Raw genomic sequence first — 13609 nt, forward strand, 5'->3', positions numbered from 1 at the left:
TTTGCAAGAGAGCTGCAATGTTTTCCTACTGACTGAAGACATGGTTTCAGTACCAGCAAGGGTTAACAAATAACACGTGGTATTTTAGCTCCTGATGAATGGGTTGGTGTAGTCTTGCAGCACAGCAATTTTCTCTGGGATCCTGCTAAAGTTAAAGCATAGAGCTGGGTACCCCAAGAGCTAGGTACCCCAAGAGGGCCAACCAGGTCCCCAAGCCCATGTCCTGCCCTGGATCATGCCCTGGAGATATCTGCCCCTCCCTACTAGTAGAGACCTCTAACGAGATGTCAGAAATCAAGGCAACAGGCTTCTCCTTCCCTCCCTGCCTGCCTCACATTACGCTTCATTTTAGCCTAAAAAAATTCCAGCGTGTACCAGATCACGTTGGGTTGTGGATTGTTTCATACAAGTATTCAAACCACCAGGATATTTTTAGCAGGCCAGCCCTGCAGAAGTGATGTCCAGTTCCTTGAGAGGCTTTCCTCATTAGCCAGGTTCCATCTCCAAGTTGGTGGCTCTTTCCACCCCATGAGCTGAGCAGCAAGGGGTGGCAGAGGGGACATTTCAAAGGGACAAATGTCAGTACAGCGCTGCCTGTGCTCGAAGGCTGTGCTGTGCTATTTTCAGATGTAGAAAACGAAAAAGGGCTCCCCACACCTTAACTGCTTCACTGCTGTTGGTGATGCTCAGGGAGCACCATGATGTGCATCCGTCCTTTTAGTCCCCCTCTGCTCACCTGCCCCCATGGGCTAAGCAGGGAGACCCCTTCCTTGGCTGTCCCTCTCAACCCCAGCTCTGCTGACTGCTGCCCTCCCATTTTTTTGCCAGTGCTGCTCAGTCCCTCCACTATATATGACTCCCACCTGCAAATGGCTCCTGTGTCCTTCCCTGGCATCTGGGGGCTGCACAGGGAGGGATTCTGGCACGTGCCCTGTTCCCCACCACCCTGGCTGTGCCTGTGTTCCCTGTCCCAGCTGGAGATGATGAAGCGAGGTGGTGCCCAGGAAGTGCGTGGCTCTCTCCTTGCTTCAGCATCTCCAGCACACATGACAGACAGTGCTTCCCTCGCACTTGAGGGTGGAAAATAGGGCACAGCCCCACTCATTGGATGATCGCACGCTTCGCTGGGTAAAAAACTGGCTGGATGGCCGGGCCCAAAGAGTTGTGATGAATGGAGTTAAATCCAGTTGGCGGCCGGTCACGAGTGGTGTCCCCCAGGGCTCCGTTTTGGGGCCACTCCTGTTTAACATCTTTATTGATGATCTAGACGAGGGGATCGAGTGCACCCTCAGTAAGTTTGCAGACGACACCAAGTTGGGTGGGAGTGTTGATCTGCTCGAGGGTAGGGAGGCTCTGCAGAGAGACCTGGACAGGCTGGAGCAATGGGCTAAGGCCAACTGTATGAGTTTAAATAAGGCCAAATGCCGGGTGCTGCACTTTGGCCACAACAACCCCCAGCAGTGCTACAGGCTTGGGGAGGAGTGGCTGGAGAGCTGCCAGTCAGAGAGGGACCTGGGGGTGTTGATTGACAGCCGGCTGAACATGAGCCAGCAGTGTGCCCAGGTGGCCAAGAAGGCCAATGGCATCCTGGCTTGTATCAGAAATAGCATGGCCAGCAGGGACAGGGAAGTGATCTTGCCCCTGTACTTGGCACTGGTGAGGCCGCACCTCGATTACTGTGTTCAGTTTTGGGCCCCTCACTACAAAAAGGACATTGAATTACTTGAGCATGTCCAAAGAAAGGCAACGAAGCTGGTGAAGGGTCTGGAGCACATGTCATACGAGGAGCGGCTGAGGGAACTGGGGTTGTTTAGTGTGGAGAAGAGGAGGCTGAGGGGAGAACTCATCGCCCTCTACAACTACCTGAAAGGAGGTTGCAGCGAGCTGAGGATGAGCCTCTTTAACCAAGTAATAAGTGATAGGACAAGAGGTAATGGCCTCAAGTTGCGCCAGGGAAGGTTTAGGCTAGATATTAGGAAGTATTTCTTCACAGGACGGGTAGTTAGATGTTGGAATGGGCTGCCCAGGGAGGTGGTGGAGTCCCCATCCCTGGAGGTGTTCAAGAGGCAGGTTGACATATCGCTTAGGGATATGGTGTAGTTGGGAACTGTCAGTGCTAGGTTAACGGTTGGACTAGATGATCTTCAAGGTCCTTTCCAACCTAGATGATTCTGTGATTCTGTGATTCATCCAAGAGTACATTTGAAATAAATCAAGAAACTCATGCCCTGAAGGTTCCTCTTTGTCTGTCCTGGCTGTAAAGGCAGAAGACAGGGCAGGTGGGATGGCGGAGCCTCAGGCAGGGCAGCTGCCTGTCTGAAGAAGCTACATATATATCAGTGAGCTGAAAAATAGCCAGGGACCCCTCCCAGGCCCTGGAGCGTGGTTCTCTGTGTCACCAGTCTGTGACAGTCCCTGGTAGTGCTTGGGTGCAGTGACCACCCTCCCAAAGAGGTACCACAACCAAGAGCCATTCCCACACTGGATGCAGAATAAGAGGAGTAAGAGGGTATAATAATATGGACACGGGTCACCCTGTGCCACATGGCCTCTGTGCCAGAAAATGTCCTCAGACCTGTCTCCTCTGCCCAGGGAGAGGTAGCCAGTGAGACCACATGGAGGGGGTGGGTGACATGGGTGGCAATGAGTATTTTCTCTGCCTGGCCAGATGCAGCACAGAAGGAACTGCACCAGATCTGGGCGAGGGCTGACCTTTCCCATTGCATCTGAATCACTTGGCAGGAAGCGCTACCAGCTCGGACGGGCAGCACAGCCAAGAGCGCTGCTCCCTCTCACAGCAGCACGGCGGTCTGGCAGCTGCAGGAACCAGGGATGACATGGAGAGGATCCTGCTGCAACAAAAGCTTAGACCATGGTAAAAGATTACATCACCCTGATTTTTAAATTAGGCATTCTGAGTCATGTAGACCACTTTGACAGAGCCCCTTTAACAGGGTTCCAAATCATGTATACATATCCCATGTATCCCTTTAAAGAAAACATAAAATTTATTTCATTTTTTTCTTCTAGTTCACAAAATGGTTACAAACTAGCTCAGCCACACTTTACTGTCTTACTGGAGGACTCACAGGATGAAATGCCAATCCATACGCTACAGATCAGGTCAGGTAAGTTGATAAAAGCAGCCTGTTTAAGACTTTAAAATCTAGGTTTTAAAAAAAAAAACTAAACCCACACCAAAACCAAACTAGCATTTTCCAATCTTGCCTTTTCATTATAAGGAACTTCTATAAAAGAGTTGAAGCTTAAACGATTGTTTTCTCTGTAATGATTCAGGCTCCTCTGTGCTGAAGAGCAAGCACCGAGTGAGCGACTGCAGTTGCTGGTTGAACATGTGTTGATGTCTGTGTTGCTGCTGCCTGGGTATCCAGGTTGGATGAGCTGCTTAGCTGTCCTCAGGACATGCAACGGCAGAGCCGGTCCATGTCTTCTGGAGCAGCAGGGTTAAAGCCCCACCGGCTGTGCTGGCATGCGCCTGGCATGCAGCTTGCTCTCCCCAGACATGTCGTGCATTCCTGTGCATGGCTTGAGACAACAAAGATGTTCTATCTGCGACGTTTTCACTCTGGCTGACTGGTCTGCCTTGTTCTACAGGACACAGTTGCTCTGTTTTATCCTTCATGCCCAGGAACATTGGGGAAATCCTGTAGTGCTGTTAAGTGTTTAGGTGAAATACTAAGTATAGGTGCACCCATGCAGCTCATGTGCAAGTTAACACCTCTGATGGCAAAATCTATCCCTCAACATTGATTTGACATGAAAGGAAAGATTCCTGTCATTGTGAAGGTCAAAGAACATCGTGTAAGGGCAGAGTTTGCCATTGACACCATTATGTTGGAGTGACATGGTGAAAATAAAAATTGAACATATTCAAATTGCCTTTTGTGCTGGCCTGGTCTCTAAGTACAACAGGGAAGTTCAACTCTAGAGACCTAAAAATTTTTTTTAAAATTAAATTAGTGCCTCAAGAGCATGAGCTCCAGGGTATCAGCTGGCTGAGAAATCTTTCCTAGAAATTATCGTGTTATTATTTGAGGATCTGATTTGGAAAGCTCCTTCTTATAGAAGTACCCCGTAGGGTTAGTTCCATTAACTGATCTTACATGTCAATCAGGTTAACATATGAGTGTAATTCATATATGAATGTAATTTCAATCAATGAAAGACATCTAACTTTCTCTAGGAAAGGCATATTTGGGGACTCAGCACATTGGCTGCATCTCTTCAAATTTATTATAGAAGGAATTTGATAAATATTCCCAAAGTGTAATTTTAAAAAAGAGAAAAGTGTCAGAATGTACGTGCTATATTACTTGGTTCATCAAACTTACCAGTGTCTTTAAGGTAAATACCGAGGAATGTCTAAGAATATATGCATTGGCCAAAGTATCCCTTTGTGAATCTGCACGTCAATTTTACCAATGACAATGGTTTATTCCTTTCTTGAGTTCCTTTTTACTCTTAAGGATCCTGCTTTTCTTCCATGTTACTTGTCCTCCAGCAAAACTAGCTGGCATAACGTTACTCCTTATAGTAACTCTATGAGTAACTGAACTCTACACCAAAGGAAAACTGGTGTAAATGTACTCTCTCCTGTGGTTTCCTTAGTGTGAACTTATTAGCCTTGGTCTGTTGGGTAACCAGGCTCACAGGATGTCTACAGCAGAGGCAGGAACTCTTATGTGTGTTCCCAAAAGGTTGATCAAAGCTGCAGGGCTATGTGGTGTTCCCGTTCACATGTCAGCAGTAAATTAACTGCATTAGCACAGCTAAAATCAGGATTTCATGCATAAAGCTCCCTCAAAGCCAACTTTTCCCTTCATTTAAGAAACAAATCCACTAATCAAAGGAGTTTCCCCATATTTACATTTCACCTTTATATTATATTGTGCCACAATGCACTTGATTAATTGTACTGTAGTAAAGCCATCACATGCTAATCTCATTCATTAACTTCCCTCCAACCTCAAAGACTTAGTCCAGTCTGTTTTACAATATAATCTGCTAACTTCTTACATGCAAATACCAACAGACCATCTGTTTATACTGGGGAATTTAAAATCTTCGTGTAGAAAATGTCTGGAGTATTTTAGAAGGTTACGAAGAGAAGCTTTCAAATGCTGACAAGATAGTGCATTTTAAAGAAGCAAATCGTTAAAAAAGAAAAAAAAATGTCCTGGAGAATATTTCATTACTTTCTGAACATTGAACATAGTCTTTTTGCAAGTGACTCAAGTGCACAAAACATTTCAAAACCTCAGAAATTTCCTTTTGTTACATTAGTTTTTTAAGCTTCAGTAGTGGCGATTTTGTTTTTAATTTTTCTTTTTTGAAAAAAAATGAAATAATGTCCTTTTTATACACTTTGCCTCCAAAGCCTCCTGCTATTAGATCGGTTTTAGCTTTCACTAAGCAAGAGTGTGCAATAAAGGAAAAGTCTCCCAGTGGCCACCAACACTGTGACATAGTGTAGCTGTGCATTTAGATGGCAGATTAGCTCCAGAAATGCTACTTTATATTAAACTATTCAAGCTTTCATCAGAGAATGTTTCCACGAGGCTGTTACGGCCTTTGATATAAGGCAAGATTTTCAAAAAGGAGTCCGAAGTCTGGCTCCCATGTTCACACTGATCAAAATGGTGATGTCTGGCCCCCAGATTTTAGCCCCATCATCGCTTGCAGAATAGGGGCATTTGGCAACATGATGTACATAAACAAGCAATGCAAATGATCAGAAGTTTAGAAAATATATGGAAAAGTGTTGAGGTTGTTTAGACTAAAGAAGAGGAGGTTTGAGTGGGGATAGGATGAAGATTCTTTGAATAGATAAATCACTGCTGTCAAGGGAAAAGATTATGTATTTCCATATTGATTCACACAGTTCAGTTTAGATGCCAGGTGTAAGTTTTTAACAGGAAAGATAATATGACAATGGACTGTCTGAGGAGGGTATGCGGTCTGAAGGTCCTCAAGACCTGGTTAGGCACCTGTCAGAAATTATAGTGGTATGGTTTATCTGCCTTCAGCCAGTCGAAGAGATTAATGTCTTCATGGGTCCTCACAGGAAGACAGAAAAAATAGGGAAAACAAGTGGAAAGTTTTCATGTCGAGGAAGAAATAGAAAAGAACCAGTAAATAGAGTTTTGTGGGGCTTAAGTCAATGAATACTCACCAATTGACATGAACATCACCCACCCCCCCATACTGTAATGCAGCTACTCGAATCACTCTCCGCTCCCATACCATAAAAACACAGCAGGAGGCCTGAGAGAGTTGGGTTTGTCCCAACTGTCTTGCCTGCCCCTTCAGTCTTTTTCCTGGGGGGTGAAGTTAAGGAAATCTTCCATTTGAGCTCCTTTCCTGAAGAAAAAGGTTTTGATTCTATGCTTGCCCTTTTGTGTTAAAGTTACCAAGGCAAGCTGGCTAATCGCTGGGCTGATCAAAAGGTCCCAGAGATACCTGAATCCAGCTCGGATCATGTCTAAGTTGATGTCTTTGTTCACTTCACAAAACCAAACAGGAGTAGCTTGTGTGAGGATTAGATATCTGCAATTCAATCCAGATGATTGCTTTATTATGGAAAACCATTCCTCTCCATACCACCCAGAAAGACAGCCACCGTGGGATGAAGTATCGCGGGCTCCTGTTCCGCCCCAATTGAAGTTGCAGGCTTTAAAGGCAGAGTTAAAAGAAGGCATACAGCTGCTACAGGAGATGGGCTTAACACTGTATGAACACCATGTGCTTGTAACAATATTTAAAGGATTAGGGGAGAATTAAATGTTTGCCTGTTGTTCAGCACAGCTTTAAAGCTGGAAGACGATATTAAAGAAGATGTTTCCCCTTTTTAAATACCAGAAGGGGACTCCTAAAACAATACCTGGAAAATGCAGGCATGACCTAACAGTTTTATACACAAAGGTGCCGGACAATTCTTATCAGACGGGTGAAGAACATGCTATTTCGCAGTATAAAAGAGTGATATAAAGTTCGCAAGTTAAAATATCAGTGCACAACCACCAGCATGGACAGCCAGCTTAAAATTCCTCTCCAGGAAACAGAAGGCAGGCATCCTGGTTGGTGGTTTCAATTTATGCTGGGCTGTGGGTTAACTGGCCAGTAGCAGTGTGATGTTTCCCATGGCCTCTCCTAGGAGCAGTTCTCTTGGGCAGCCAGGGGTGGTCACCAGTTCAGCTGCTGCTGTTAAATCTGTCTTGTACCTAGAATCAGAGCTCTTAAGTCCCCAAAGAAGGAAATTTCTCTATAACCTTTTAGGAAAAAGCAAATCTGAGATAGAAACACCCTTGGCGAGATGCTCAGGTCAGTGGGTGCTTTCTGGTGGAAAGGCTTAGTTAAGGATTCAGGCAAATTTAGTGCCTTAGCTTGCAAGCGGAGGAATGGAAAGTCTCTAAAGGAAAAGCATTATCTTTCTCAGAGAGGTTATGACATTAAATCAGATTTTTACTGAACTGAGAAACTTGCAGGTCCAGGAATAGGGCTAAAGTGGTCTTAAGATACCTTGGCATGTTCCTGATCCCAAGCTATTCTGCATAACTTAGATGACTTTGGCTGAGTTGTGGCACACACCCCACAGCAACCGCCCTCCAGACACCAGAGGTCTGCCTGGGGCAGCTACGCTGCTCTGTGCTGTGACTGCACTCTTGCTCTGGGCCTTTCTGTCTGTAGCCATATACCAGGTCCAGAGCTTCTGAAAGCATCTTTAGAAGGCAGACCGATGGCTGTCTTCTGCATGAGGGATCATCTCTTCCAGCTGCATTTGAGGCTTTTATGGATTATTCTTCACTGGTCGTCTTCTTTTATTCATTATAGAAGGGGAAGAGGAAAGTTGAAAGCCTCACTTGTTATATCTTTACCCTCTCCTGCTCCAGCCTAACTCTGTGAAACATGTTATCACTGAAACAGTTAATCTGGACTAGTAGCAATTGATATCACCCTTAGAGAATAAAGGAAAATTCTTTGTAAGAGCAAATACTCATTCTGAGCAAACACAGCCCTGATTTCCTTAGCTGCCCATCACCTAACACAGTTGCATTACTTGTGACTTCACAGGCCCCACAGTGAAGAAAATAACTGCTCATCTTCACTGCTGCCATACTATAAATTTGAAATGCATTCAGTTTTGTGTTAGTTTTAATCACAGTGGGAATGTGCTCTATAGGATATTATCCAAGCATTTTTACAAAGGGCACTGAGCTAACAGATACTCAGGTTATTGAACAACATATTCATGCAGCCAAAGACTTTAAATCTTGTCCACGAAGAAATGTTTAAGCAGAACAAGGACATTTCTCTCCTTTCTTTCTTTTTCTTTCTAAAAGTGAATTAATATCTCTCACTGGGGACACTGGTCCATCCTACATTAACTTAACCCTTGCCTTTACAAAGGATTCTCATGACCCTTCTCTGGGAAGGGATTGCATCTCCATTTTTTGGAAGCAGGTATTTGTATCTGGCACAGGGAATGCCCATAGGGTAAAGAAGTACCTTTGCCCTGGGAAATTCCACTCTTGTTTGGTTGAGACATTTAATGTTAAATCTCTGTTATTTTACTTCTCTGTTTCCTTAGGCTGGAAAGTATGTTGGCAATGTTCCAGCACAACTGAAGCATCCGAGGGAGCTGTGAGGCACACGCTCATGGTTCAAGCCAGGGCTCATTCTGAATTCCTGCTGGCTTCAGGCACTGCCAACCCCACAAGCACCTCTGCTCTCTGCAGTTGCTTTTGCAGCAGAGTTGGCCAAAGCAAACATGTCCCAGCCAAGGCATCAGCCTCCAACCTGTCTCCGCTCACGAACCACCCGAGCTCGTCTATCAGCGTGCTAAGGATGGGCTGAACGTGTTGGCAGAGCAGCAGCAGATATTGCCTGGAGACACTACTGAGCTGCCAGAGCAGCTGCAGCTGGGAGATGGTGGAGGACTGTGTTTCATGTCACAGTCCCATCACACCACTCTGGGGCCCCCATGATGGACAGAGGGTTGCCATCCCCGGGCAGGAAAAAAAAAAGGTTGCCTTAGGCTTCTTTCTTCTCCCTCCACATTAGTGCCAACAGATCCAGCACTAAAACTTACTTCTCATCCTTCCCCCTCCTTGTCAGGGACAGGAATTCCCCAGCAGAGAAATGAGGGCTGTCATCTTACACCCATAAACTCCCCAACAGTAGCATATGTCCCTCTCAGTCTCTCAGACATATTGCAGGGACACGAGGCCCCTGCCTTTCAAGGACAGGAAAGGGAATACTGGATTGTACTCCTCCTCATCAACTTTTGAGCCAAACACATGAGACAGCAATCCTTTTCAAATATCCCAGACCCAAAACGTACAGACATGCACAGAGAAATGAGGGTATCAGGACCCATCACAGTCTCTGAGTTACAGTACTGAAGGTTCAGGGGTCACTGACTGTGGATGATAGTAAGGTGACATATTACACTCACATAAGATAATTAATGCTTAGTTTTGGCCTTCACAAATTGTAGTTTATATATCAGCACTGCATCAGAGTCTTGCTACGCGTGGTAGAAGCAGTTGACATCCAAATGCTGGAATATGGCCAGTAATGGCATATTTGGAGTTGCTTGTGAAACCTGAATTCAGCCACACTTACATGCAGGCATTAAACTGATGTTTAACTACACAGTCCGATTATGCTTTTTGTCCTGAACCTCCACTGCATCCAGCACAGAGGTGGAATGCCTGAGCAGGATCCATTCAAGTTATATGGGCAAATTTAAACTAGGCATTTCCTAACTTTTGGTACACATGGTATTGCAGCCTAAATATTTCTTGAATGCATTAATTTGATAAATACAATATAAATTTCGCTACAAAACAAGTGGCAGGATAGGCATATGCTGGCTGTTACTTGCATGATCTAAAACTAGAGGGAAGTGGTGTTCACGTCTATGAGAATGGTAACAGTAAACGGTCCTTTCAGCTTGTGCCAAAATTTTAGAGTCTGAGACCGCTTGTAGGAGACTGGATGATGTGCACTTCCCTGACCAGCCACTCGCTACCACCTTCCTGGGAGAAGCACACCATCCCCTTTCCAGCTGGCTGGTGCTCCTATGGGCATTGATCAGTGTCCCCATACTGGGTGTGTAGTGGCCTTGAAGTCAATGAGAAACAACTCCCTGGGTAGGTCCACACTGCTAAATAAACAGCAGTCAGGCAGAGATGCTGGCCATGAAGCCAGGCAGAGCAAATTGGCTTCTGCTCGCACCAGAACCAGTTCCTTCTGGAGCAGTCTGGCCACATCCACACTACGTTGAGCCTGGTTCTCCCTTGGCCCTATATGACACTAAGATGTAATTTTTATTTTGGAGGCTATTTCAAATCAGCATGTCTGCTACAAAGGGAGACCCACCAGGCAGCTATTTTCATGGCAGGAAAGGATGGGTATGTCTTGCACATCTGGAGGTGCGGCCTGAGAGCACTGGGCTGTTTGAGAAGGCACAGCTTGCTGTCACTGTGCAGAGGCTGCGTAGGGTGCAGGGAGCCCCATCCCACACCACCTTTTGAGACCCATCACTGGGGCAAGCTCTGTCTTGAAGATCGCTCGCCCAGTGGTAAATCTGAAAAGGCAATGTGAGTGCCTTGAAGCCAGCAGATTGAAGCAGTCTCCCCATCCCACATGGTAAACTAACAATTAAGCAGTGTGATTAATCAAGGCTCCAGCACTTAAATTTGCTCCTTGTGCCTCTTATTTGGCATTATTGACAACCCTGTCATCTCCATCTCCAAACTGCCATCTCCAAATCCAAATTATCCATTGCCATCTCCAAATTATAGTACCACTGGAAATGGCAGTAAGCTTCCTCCCTCATTGTATCCAGGGTCTTAATGGGTCTTCAGTAGCTTCCTGAATGTTTTCCACAGCTCACCCACTGCAGATATGTTGCTTACACAGAGGAGATAATCAAACACCTCTCAAATACTTCATTTTTATTACACTCACTGTTAAGCCTGCAACTCCCCAGCCCTTTCATCACTAGAGCTGAACACCCTATTGCATCTAAAAGAAAGTCAGACAACTGTATGAGCCTTCCACATGGAAATTTGAGCCATCAAGGTAAATAAAAGGGAAACCAAAAGGTTTTCCTTAATAGGAAAAGAAGCATAAATGAGATAAAATCAAGTATTCTTAACCATTTCCCCAACTGTAGCTATTAAATACACCAGTTGTAGATTAAGATCTCACTTTGTGCACATACACAATATAAAGAAAGTACTATTTCAATAATGACTATTTTAAAAATGGCTGTTTGCTTGAAAATTGGTGTATAAATCAGGACTGTAAAATAAAGATTTGAGATCCAAGAAGTACAGAGACTCTTACCCTGCGTATGAACACCTATCCCTATCTTAATGACACTGCTCAGCACAAATGCTGAGACCTCAGAAAATCACCCTCCTAATGGCTGACAATATCAAAACCAACTTTTGCCCCAATGTCCTTCCTTCCTGCCTGATCACCCTACAAGTTCTGGAAATACATTTATTTCCAGCAGTGGTGGTTTAACAAGCACCAGAACTTTCAAATTTAACTCCCGTGAGTAATTCTTACTTCATGTTTGCCAGATTGGACACCATTACACAGATGGCAAGGAGCTGCTGAAGTGTTGCAGTCCAAACCTGTAGACAGCCAGACAGCTGCTGTGATGTATTTAGTCCTTCAGGAGGAAAGATGCTATACTACTTTATTTGAAGTGACACTAAAAATTGATCTTCTAAAACTGCAATATGGTTTGTGGCATGTAATGGAAGTCCTGCCTGTAGAGCCTGAGGAATACTGCACACAGCAGGTGAGGCAGCCACGTGCTCTCCAGAACAGGGTGCCTGCACCTTCAGACTTCACAGTCTGCTACAGCACTGAAATACTTACCTTGTCAGCCTTGGACTGGTATCATTGCTTAGCTATAAGCAAATGCATGCTGCAGTACATTGCAATAAATCAGTATCTGCAGAGACCATTAAAAATTAAAAGCATAAGGCAATTAAAAGCTGGGTGAAATGTCTGACTCCAGGCAGTGGTCTGTACGCACTGAGCACACACTGGGATGGATCCTGACGTACTCATTAGCCTGTCTGATATTTAATGCCTCACTGCTCTGCCAGCAGCCATGAGCTGGTGGTGAGTGTGAGGACAAGAAAGCAGCAAGCAGAATAAATATTCTGCCCATCAGAAGTGCTCTGTAAGCAGGTAGCAAGTTATAGCATGCAGGATTAGGTCCAGCTTGAGTCCAGAGCTCCACATCCGTAACACCTTGTACCAATATGTGCATGACTGCATAAAAAAACCCCAATCAAGTGACCAAAAAAAGCATCAGAGGCCTACTAATCATTAACTTCTGCTTCTATCAGACACATGGCGGGTGCAAGGCAAAAGCACTGTCAGGGTGCCATCACAGCCAGTAAATAACCATGTCAGGGGTGAGCTAAGGTGACCACTCTGGTCAGTTTAACCTCAAGTACAGTAATCTTGGAGACACGGTGACAATTTAAGTGTATCTGCAAGTCCCTCTCTTGGTTTTGACTAGTTTCCAGCTTCGATGGCACAGGCATCATGCATCAGTAGGACCGAATCCACGCATGTGCCCCATGACCATCTTGTAACAGATGTTCTTGCAACCACAGGCAGCTCTAGCTCCAAATCACAGCCACAGCACGTTGTTCTTCAACAGCCTCTCTGCGTGTGCCAAAGCTCTTGCTGTTTCTGACCTCATACTTTATCAGCTGATGGAGCTTGACAAAAGGAACACATGCCACCTCCAGTGTGATCTGATGATCGTACATCACAGTGGGATCTCGCCAGTGACAATCCGCCCTTCCCAAGGCGCTGAGAATCTTTTATCGGCTGCCCACTGCCCTTAAGCTGTACATCAAGGAGACAAGAAAACGTAATAAATCTGAGAACCATTTTAGTGAATCAAAGGGAGAGACGAGGGTGTCTCTGGTTGTGTGGTTTTCAGAACAATTATGGGACTGAGTCATGCTGCAAATTTGTTGGACTCACTGATGTGGACTACTAGAGAGGAAGGCACAGTGTTTGAAGCTGCCATTGCTATGAATTATTCAGTGCGCCGGCTAACAGGGCACAGAAATGTATGAGTATAGTGGGGAAAATATGGGAGATCTGTAGAGCTCTAGTGAGGAGAGCTAGTTTTAGGATGGATATGTTTTTAATGTTGGGGCTGGAGTGAAGGGGAGAAGGCAACCATTTTCAGAAGGGCTTAGGGCTCTCGTTCCCTTGTTATTTATAGGCCTTTCAAGTAACCGTGTTGGGTTGTGAGATGGGGAAGAGGGGGAGGGAGGGGAATGTCTGATGAGCTGTACCATGTAGGGCAGGTTATGACAAAGACTGCAGCAGGGGAGCATGCTTTCTTAGAGAGAATCATTTGAGCACATGGTTCTGCTTCATGGTTCACCCTTTGACCACTGTAGAAGCACGATTCCTCCTCTGCTCTGGCACCCGATGCTCCAGGTACCTTTAGTCAAGGAGTCACCGGCCATGACCAAACATCCCCACAAGACCCCTACGAGCAGGTTGTGCCAGGAAGCCTGGGATGTGT

This window comes from Strix uralensis, chromosome 2, assembly GCF_047716275.1.
Source record: "Strix uralensis isolate ZFMK-TIS-50842 chromosome 2, bStrUra1, whole genome shotgun sequence".
In the NCBI taxonomy this organism is placed as follows: domain Eukaryota; kingdom Metazoa; phylum Chordata; class Aves; order Strigiformes; family Strigidae; genus Strix; species Strix uralensis.